Genomic DNA, 8,541 nt, shown 5'->3' with positions numbered 1-8,541 from the left:
AGCTGTTCTTCTTTCACAGACGGTGATAACGTTCCCGGAAGGCTTGGCCATGGATTTTCTAATCCATACATGAAATTATGATGCACATCATTCGAAGGTACACTAATGTCTTTCTCTGAATACGCAGTTATATTCTTGTACGGCGAGTTACCATGTCGGTATATAAGGCTTTCGTGGAAAGGTTTGTCTTTATACCAGTGGGTAGCGTTCTACAACGGGTTGACATTCTGCTGCGATATTCATGCCGTGCATGCAGTCTTATATTGCCAATACGGGCATTTTCTCACGGAATACCTGGGTTGACATTCGGAATCACAGGGTAGGTGAAGCTAGTGAGTTAGCCGTTCGACTCTCAAAGAAGGTGGTGACATTCTCGACACATTTATCACTCGTTGCTTATATGTATACACGAGGATGTGGTGTCGGTCTGCAAAAATGTCAATAAATATGTTTCCGATATCATTAAGCAGTGTACTCGATACAGCGAGTATTTTATGCGAATCGGTTATGTTCTCTGATGGTTCTAGTCTCTACTTTAATGTCCCTACCGTGCATTGATGAGTCTATTGCCAATACAAATCAGCGTATTTACTCCCGGAATACCTGTGTTTGGCTCTTGGAATCACGGGATAGGTGAAGCTATTGGCCTGCACTTTCGAATCTCAAAGATTGTGGTAATGTTTTCAAACTGTTCGACGCTCGACCTTCTAGTTCTTACATGAAATTAAGCTGCCCCTCACTCAAATTGATACAAATTTGTTTCTCTTATCAGGAAGTTAAACTCTTGATGCAGCGGGATACGTTCTCGGGTGGTAACGTATTCTGTAAAAGGAATGACAATAAAACGATTGGTAATGTTCTCCTCCCTACTTTAATGCTCATGCCGAGAATTTCGATATTTATTGCCAATGCTGGGGAGCGAATTTACTGCTAGAATGTCAGGTTTGAGTCTCGGCATCCCAGGATACGTGAAGATATTGTCTTAGCTGTGCGACTCTCAAAGAAGGTGGTTAGGTTCCCGAACCGTTTGATACTCGACCTTCTACTTCATACATAGAAATAAGGCGCCCGTCACTAAATTGCATACTAATATGTTTCTCAAAATACGAAGCTGTACTCTGGATACGGCGGGTTAGCTTCTCGATCGGTAAGGCATTCGGAAAAATGTTTGACATTATAGCAATTGTATCGCTCTCGCACGGTGTAACGCTCTTTCTTAATATTCAATCCGCGGATTGAGGTGTCTATCGCTAGTACTGTGAAGTGCATTTACTCCCGGAATATTTCGTTTGACTTTCTGAATCACAGGATGTATGAAGCTACTGACTTAGCTGTTTGAATCTCAATGAATATGGTAACTGCCTCGAACGGTTAGGCCCTTGATCTCCTTATTCATAATGAAATTAAGGTAGCCGACACTAAAATGTATATTAATTCGATCCTCTGAACACGAAGTTATACTTTCCATGGTGCTGATGAGTTTCGCGGAAGGTAACATCTTCTGTATATCGTTTGACATCATAGCAATTGGTATCTTTCTCAATCGTTGTGACGCTCAATTTAAATATTCATACTGTTAATTAAGGCGTCAATTGCTAATACTGGTCAGCTGGTTTGCTGCCGGAATACCTGGTTTGACTTTCCGAATCATTGGTTAGGTGAATCTATTGTCCTAGCTGTGCGCCCCTCAAAAATGGTGGATACGACCTCCAACGGCTTGACTCTCAATCTTGCTATTCATACTTGAAAATAAGGTGCCGGCCTGCAAAATGTCTTCTAATTTGCTGCCCTAAACACTAGGCTAGACACATCGTGCAACGGATTGTGTTCTCGGATGGAAACGTATTTAGTAAAAGGAAAGAGTTGATAACAATTGGTAACGTTCTCCAACGATTTGACTCCCAACATTAACACTCATGCCCTTAATTACCGCGTCTATTGCCGGTATCATTAAGGGGATTTACACCACGAATACCTCGTTTGGCTCTAGGAATCTCAGAATAGGTGAAGCTATTAACTTAGCCGTTCGAACCACATATATCTTGGTAACGGTCTCGAATGGTCTGACACCCGATCTTCTGTTTCATACATGCAGTTAATGAGCTCGTCACTAAAGTGTATGCCAATTCGTCCTCTGAAAACGATGTTATACTTTCGGTGAATCGGGTGAGGTTTGCGGAAGGTCAGGTCTTCAGTAAAACGTATGTCTTTATAGTAATTTGTAATGTTCTTAGACGGTGTGACGCTCTATTTTAATATTGAAACCGTGATATAACGAGTCCATCGCCAATAACCATCAGCGAATGTACCCTGATATTCCTAGTGTGACTCACGGAACCACAAGATAGGCGAATCTATTGCGATATATGTGCGATTTCACAAAGAAGTAGGTAACGTTCTGGCACGGTTTGACAATCGGTCTTCTAACTTACATTTAAAAATATGGTGTGCTTCTGCTATAATGACTACTTACTTGTTTCCATGAGAACTAAGCATGACACTCGCCACAGAGGGTTAGGGTCTTGGAAGGTGGCGTAACCGGTAAAAATTTTGACTTTACACAATTTGGTAATGTTCTCCAACGGTCTAACTTACTACATTAATATTCTAACCGTGACATAAGGAGTCTATTGTAAATACAGTGCAGCGGATTTACTCAGGAATGCGTGGTTTGACTATCGGAAACGCAGGATAGGCGAAGGTATTTACGTAGCGTTTCTTCTCACACAGACGGTGGCAGCGTTCTCCAGTGGATTGACCGTCGACCTTCTAACACATACATGACGATAAGGTTCCAGTCTGGGAAAGTAAGAATAATTTCTTCCAAGAACACGATGCTATACTCTCGGTATAGCGGGTTAGCGTTGCGGTGGGTAAGATCTTCGGAGAAGGTTTCACTTTATACGAATTCGTAACGTCCCAAGCTATCTGGCGCTGTACATTAATATTCCAACCTTGTATTAAGGTGCCAATTGCAAATACTTTTCAGCGGATTTGCACCCGGAATACCTGGTTTGGCTGTCGGAATCGCACGATAGGTGAAGGTATTGACGTAGCGGTTCTTCTCTCACAGAAGGTGGCAACGTCTTCGACCGGTTTGACCCTCGATCACCTAATTCATACATAACGTTATGGTGCCCGTCTCCGAAATGGAGACTAATTTCTTTTCATGAACAAGAAGATATACTCACAGTACAGCGGGTTATATTTTCGGAGGGTATGGTCTTCGGTAAAAGGTTTCACTTTATGCCAATTGGTAACGTTCTTAAACGGCTTGACGCTCTTCTTTAGTATTCAAACCGTGAATTAAGGTGTCTACTGCCAATACTGCTGAGCGTATTTGCAACAGGAATACTTCGTTTGACTTTCGGAATCGCAGGATACGTGAAGATATTGACATGGCCGTTCGGCACTCAGGGAAGGTGGAAACTTTCTCGATATGATTAACACTCAATCTCAGAATTCATACATGAAATTAATGTGCCCGTTTCTAAAGTGTATACTAATATGCTCCTCTAAACACGAAGACATCATCTGGATGGGCGGGTTAGCTTCTCCGAAAGTAAGGCCTTCGGTAAAAAGTTTGACTATATAGCAATAGGGAACGTTCAACAACGGTTTGATTCTGTTAACTAATATTCATACCATGAAATTGCGTGTCTAATGCCAATACTGTTCAGCAGGTTCAGACGCGGACCACCTGGTTTTTCTAATATTGTGGTGTGCTAATTTTATTGTATATATAACATGATAATTTATTCGATTGAAATTTTCTACTGTCGACAAATTTTATTAAATTTAAAATATAAATAAGCTGATTACTATGCTTATAGATTCATAATCAATCGATATATTTTAAAATAATATGTTATATGAAATATATATTTAATAATTAATTTTATACTATTCTAGTAGTGTAAATAATTAATTTTATACTATTTTAGTCGGGTAGTATTAATTAAATTATTATAAATAATTAAATTTATATTATTTTAGTCGAGTAGTATAAATTAATTTATTATAAATAATTAACATTATAGTATTTTAATGGTATAAATAATTAATTCTATATTATTTTAATTGAGTAGAATATAATTATAATTAAATTATAATATTAATTTATTAAATAATTATATTTCAAAATGTGATTTATTATATATTTGTATGTTTATTAATTATCTTGTAATAATTTGTTTAATATCTATGAATATTAAATAAATATTTATATAATGAAGTTTATTAATTATTTAATTTATTTAAGTATACAAAACCTGTAAATACTAAAAATTGTTTGATGTTAATACGTTTAATAATTATCTAATTTATTTAAAAATACAAAATCTATAAGTATTATAATTTATTTTAATATTTTCTAGGTTTATTAATTTAATTAGGATATAAAACCTATAAACATTAAATGAATATAGTTTATTAATATTTATAGGTGTATTAATTATTTAATATATTTAAGTATGCAAAACCTATAAAATATTAAAAATTATTTATTTTAATAGTTTATAGGTTCATGAATTTAATTTATTCAAGGATATTATTAATATTTATAGGATTATTAATTATTTAATTTATTCAAGAATACAAAACCTATAAATATTAAAAACTATATATTTTAATATTTCATAGGTTTATTAATTTAATTTATTTCAGGATATAAAATATATAAATATTAAATCAATATTGCTTTTAATGTTTATAGGTTTGTTAATTATTTTATAATAATTTATTTAAAATTGCAAATTCATAAATATTGGAAGTTATACTTTATTTTAATATTTTATAGGTTTACAAATTATTTATAATAATTTATTATGTATATATTTATATATATATATATATATATAATATTCCTGACAAAAGGAATATTTTGACAAGACATTTATGTAAATTTATTTACTATTATTAGTTACAAAAATTTTAAAATAATTTCAAAAATTATACTATAATTTAATTTTCAACAAATTGTATGAATTAATTTTGAAATATAAATCTATAAATTTTATATATTTAATATTTATTTTATATTTATTTTTTTTTTATTATTATCAACTAATATTTTAAAGTGATTTATTTTTGAGATTGTAACATTTAATAGAATTAGAATAATTAATTTAAATTCTAATAATAAATTATCGAGTTTATCGATTTTTTATATATCACTAATTTCTAAAATTTTATTGGTAATTTTTGTAATTAATTTCATAAATTTGGTTGTAATAATTTATTTGAAAAATTTATTAAATTATTTTCTATTTATTTCATTCATAATAAAATTAGGATTATTTCCTTTTCATTTTTTAATAATTAAATCTTATGAGTGAATAATGTGGAATTGTATTTTTTCATCTTCAACTTTAATAAAATTTGTTATTTTAAATTTTTATTGTTTAATTCTAAAATGAGATTATAATATAATTTTATTTGGAATTTTTAGAACTATATATTTATCTATTTATATATTAAAATTAATTAATATAAAAAAAAAGAATTTGATGTTCAACTTTAATATTAAATTATATATTAATTATTGTTTATTATATTAACGAAAAATATTTTTATTTATTAATATTATTTAATATATTTATCATTTATATATAATTATTTATATTATATAAATATAAATTTATGAGTAATAATTTAAATAATTTTATATTAAATTATGAAAATAATTTAATTATTTTATTTCTACCAATTTTATTAATTTATTCAATGTATCCAATTTTTTTCTTTTATTATTAAATGATTATTAATTATAAATTTCATATATATTATTGAATATAATATATTTATTAGACTTCTCGATTTATTAATCAGAAATATTTATTTATATTGTTATATAAAAATTATTATATTTCTACTTATAAATATTAATTTTTTTTAAATTTCTTATTAATTTTAATTTTAATTTTAATTTTATAATATTATTGTCTTCAAAATTTAATATTTTAATAGTATTTATATTTAATATATTATAAAAATTAAATACTGAATACATTTTATTTATGTAATTTTAAATTTGCAATTTAATGTTTTTTAAACTATAATTAGAAATTAATAAATATAAAAATTATAATGTCTGATAAAAGAAATAAATTGTAAATTTATTAATAAAAATTAAAAAAAATTTTAATACGACAGAAATTTTAAATTAAATTAAAAACAAATTTTAATTTTAGTTTTAATTAAGTGATTAATATCAACAAATCATGATGATATTGGCATTCTTTATTTCATATTAGCTATCTGATCGGGAATAATTGGTTCCACCTTCAGATTTTTAATTCGTGTAGAACTTTGAATTCCTGGAATATTTTTACGTAATGATCAATTATATAATCCTTTATTTACCAGTCATGCATTTTTAATAATTTTTTTTATAATTATGTAATATAGTATATATAGTATATTTATAATATATTATATTTTTATAATTATATTATAAAGTTATATTTTCATAATTATATTTTTATAATTGGAGGTTATGATAACAGATTAATTCCTTTATTATTAAGATCACCTGATATATCATTTCCACGAATAAATAATATTTGACTTTGATTATTACCTTCTTCATTATTATTATTATTAACTAGAAGAATTTATAGTTTCATATCTAGAACTGGTTGAACTGTATGTCCACCTTTATCTAATTATATTTTTCATTCATCTCCTGTAGATTTTACAATTTTTTATTTACATATATCTGGTATTTCATCACATTTAAGTGCTACAAATTTAATAACTACAGTTATATTAATAAAAAATTTTAGATTAGAATTAGATAGAATACCTTTATTTCCTTGATCTCTTTTAATTACAATAATTTTATCTTCATTATCTTTACCTGTAGTAGCAGGAGCTATTTCAATATTATTATTTGATCGTAATTTTAATACATCTTTCTTTGATCGTATAGGAGGAGGGGATCCAGTATTATGTCAACATTTATTTTGATTTTTTGGTCATCCAGAAGTTTATATTTTAATTTTACCTGGTTTTGAATAAATTTCTCAAATTATTATAAATGAAAGTGGTAAAAAAGAAGTATTTGTTAATTTAGGAATAATTTATGCAATATTAGGGATTGGACTTTTTTGTTTTATTGTTTGAGTTCATCATATATTTACTATTGGAGAAGACGTAGATACTCGTGCTTATTTTACATCAGCAACTATAGTCATTGCTGTTCCTACTGGAATTATAGTTTTTAAATGATTAGCAACTTATTATGGTCAAAATTTAAAATAAATAATTCTATTATATGATCTTTAGGTTTTATTTTACAAAAATTGCAATTGGAGGATTAAGAGGAATTATATTATCTAATTTATCAATTGATATTATTTTACATGATACATATTATGTTGTTACTCATTTTCATTATGTTTTATCAATAGGAGCTGTTTTTTCTATTATTTCAAGATTTATTCACTGATATCCTTTAATTACTGGTTTAATATTAAATAAAAAATGATTAGTATATCAATTTTTAATAATATTTATTGGAGTAAATTTAACATTTTTTCTTCAACATTTTTTAGGTTAAATTGAAATACCTCGACGTTATTCTGATTATCCTGATTCTTATTATTGTTGAAATCTATTATCTTCAATTGGTTCTATTATTCCATTAAACAGAATAATTTTTTTATTATTTTTAATTTTAGAAAGTTTAATTTATAAACGATTATTATTATTTAAATTTTTTCAACCTTCTTTAGAAAGATTGTTAAATTATCCTCCATTAAATCATTCATTTAATGAGTGTAGAATTTTAATAATTAAAAAATTTTTATATGGCAGAAAAGTGCAATGAATTTAAAATTTAATTATATAAAATTTAATTTCATTATTGAAAATAGCAACATGAAATATATTTTTTCCCCCAAATTCAAATTCTTTTTATTGTGATAATTTAATTTATCTACATACTTTTATTACGATATTTATATCAATAATTATTGTTCTTACTTCATATTTAATTGCTGATATTTTAAATAATAAATTTATTAATTTATATTTATTAAAAAATCATTTAATTGAAGTAATTCGAACAATTGATCCAATAATTATTTTATTATTTATTTGCTTTCCAACTTTAATGATTTTATATTATATTGATGAATTATTAAATCCTTTTCTTTAAATAAAATCAATTGGTCATCAATGATAGCGATAATCGAATAGCTTTTCCTATAAAATTACCTTCACATTTATTAGATTCATCAACTGATGTAATTCATTCATGAACTGTATCATCTTTAGGTGTTAAAATTGATGCAATTCCAGGACGAATTAAACAATTCAATTTATTATGTTTACGTACTGGATTATACTTTTGGCAATGTTCTGAAATTTGTGGTATAAATCATAGACTTATGCTAATTACTGTTGAAAGAACGTATTTAACTAATTTTATAAAATGAATTTAAAATAAAGTTTCATTAAAAAATTAGTTAAAATATATAACATAAAATTGTTAATGTAAAAAAATATATTTTATTATTTTTTAAATATTTAAATCAT

General features: G+C 27.2%; 1 pseudogene; it reads left to right on the top strand.

Annotated features, from left to right (window-relative positions):
- The first annotated feature begins 6,217 nt into the window (after nucleotides 1-6,217).
- LOC143220258 (cytochrome c oxidase subunit 1 pseudogene) lies at nucleotides 6,218-7,781 on the top strand (annotated as a pseudogene).
- The last annotated feature ends 760 nt before the right edge of the window (nucleotides 7,782-8,541 follow it).

The sequence above is a fragment of the Lasioglossum baleicum genome, unplaced genomic scaffold, assembly GCF_051020765.1.
Source record: "Lasioglossum baleicum unplaced genomic scaffold, iyLasBale1 scaffold0569, whole genome shotgun sequence".
Lineage (NCBI taxonomy): Eukaryota > Metazoa > Arthropoda > Insecta > Hymenoptera > Halictidae > Lasioglossum > Lasioglossum baleicum.
This window is presented reverse-complemented; position numbering and strand designations above follow the sequence as displayed.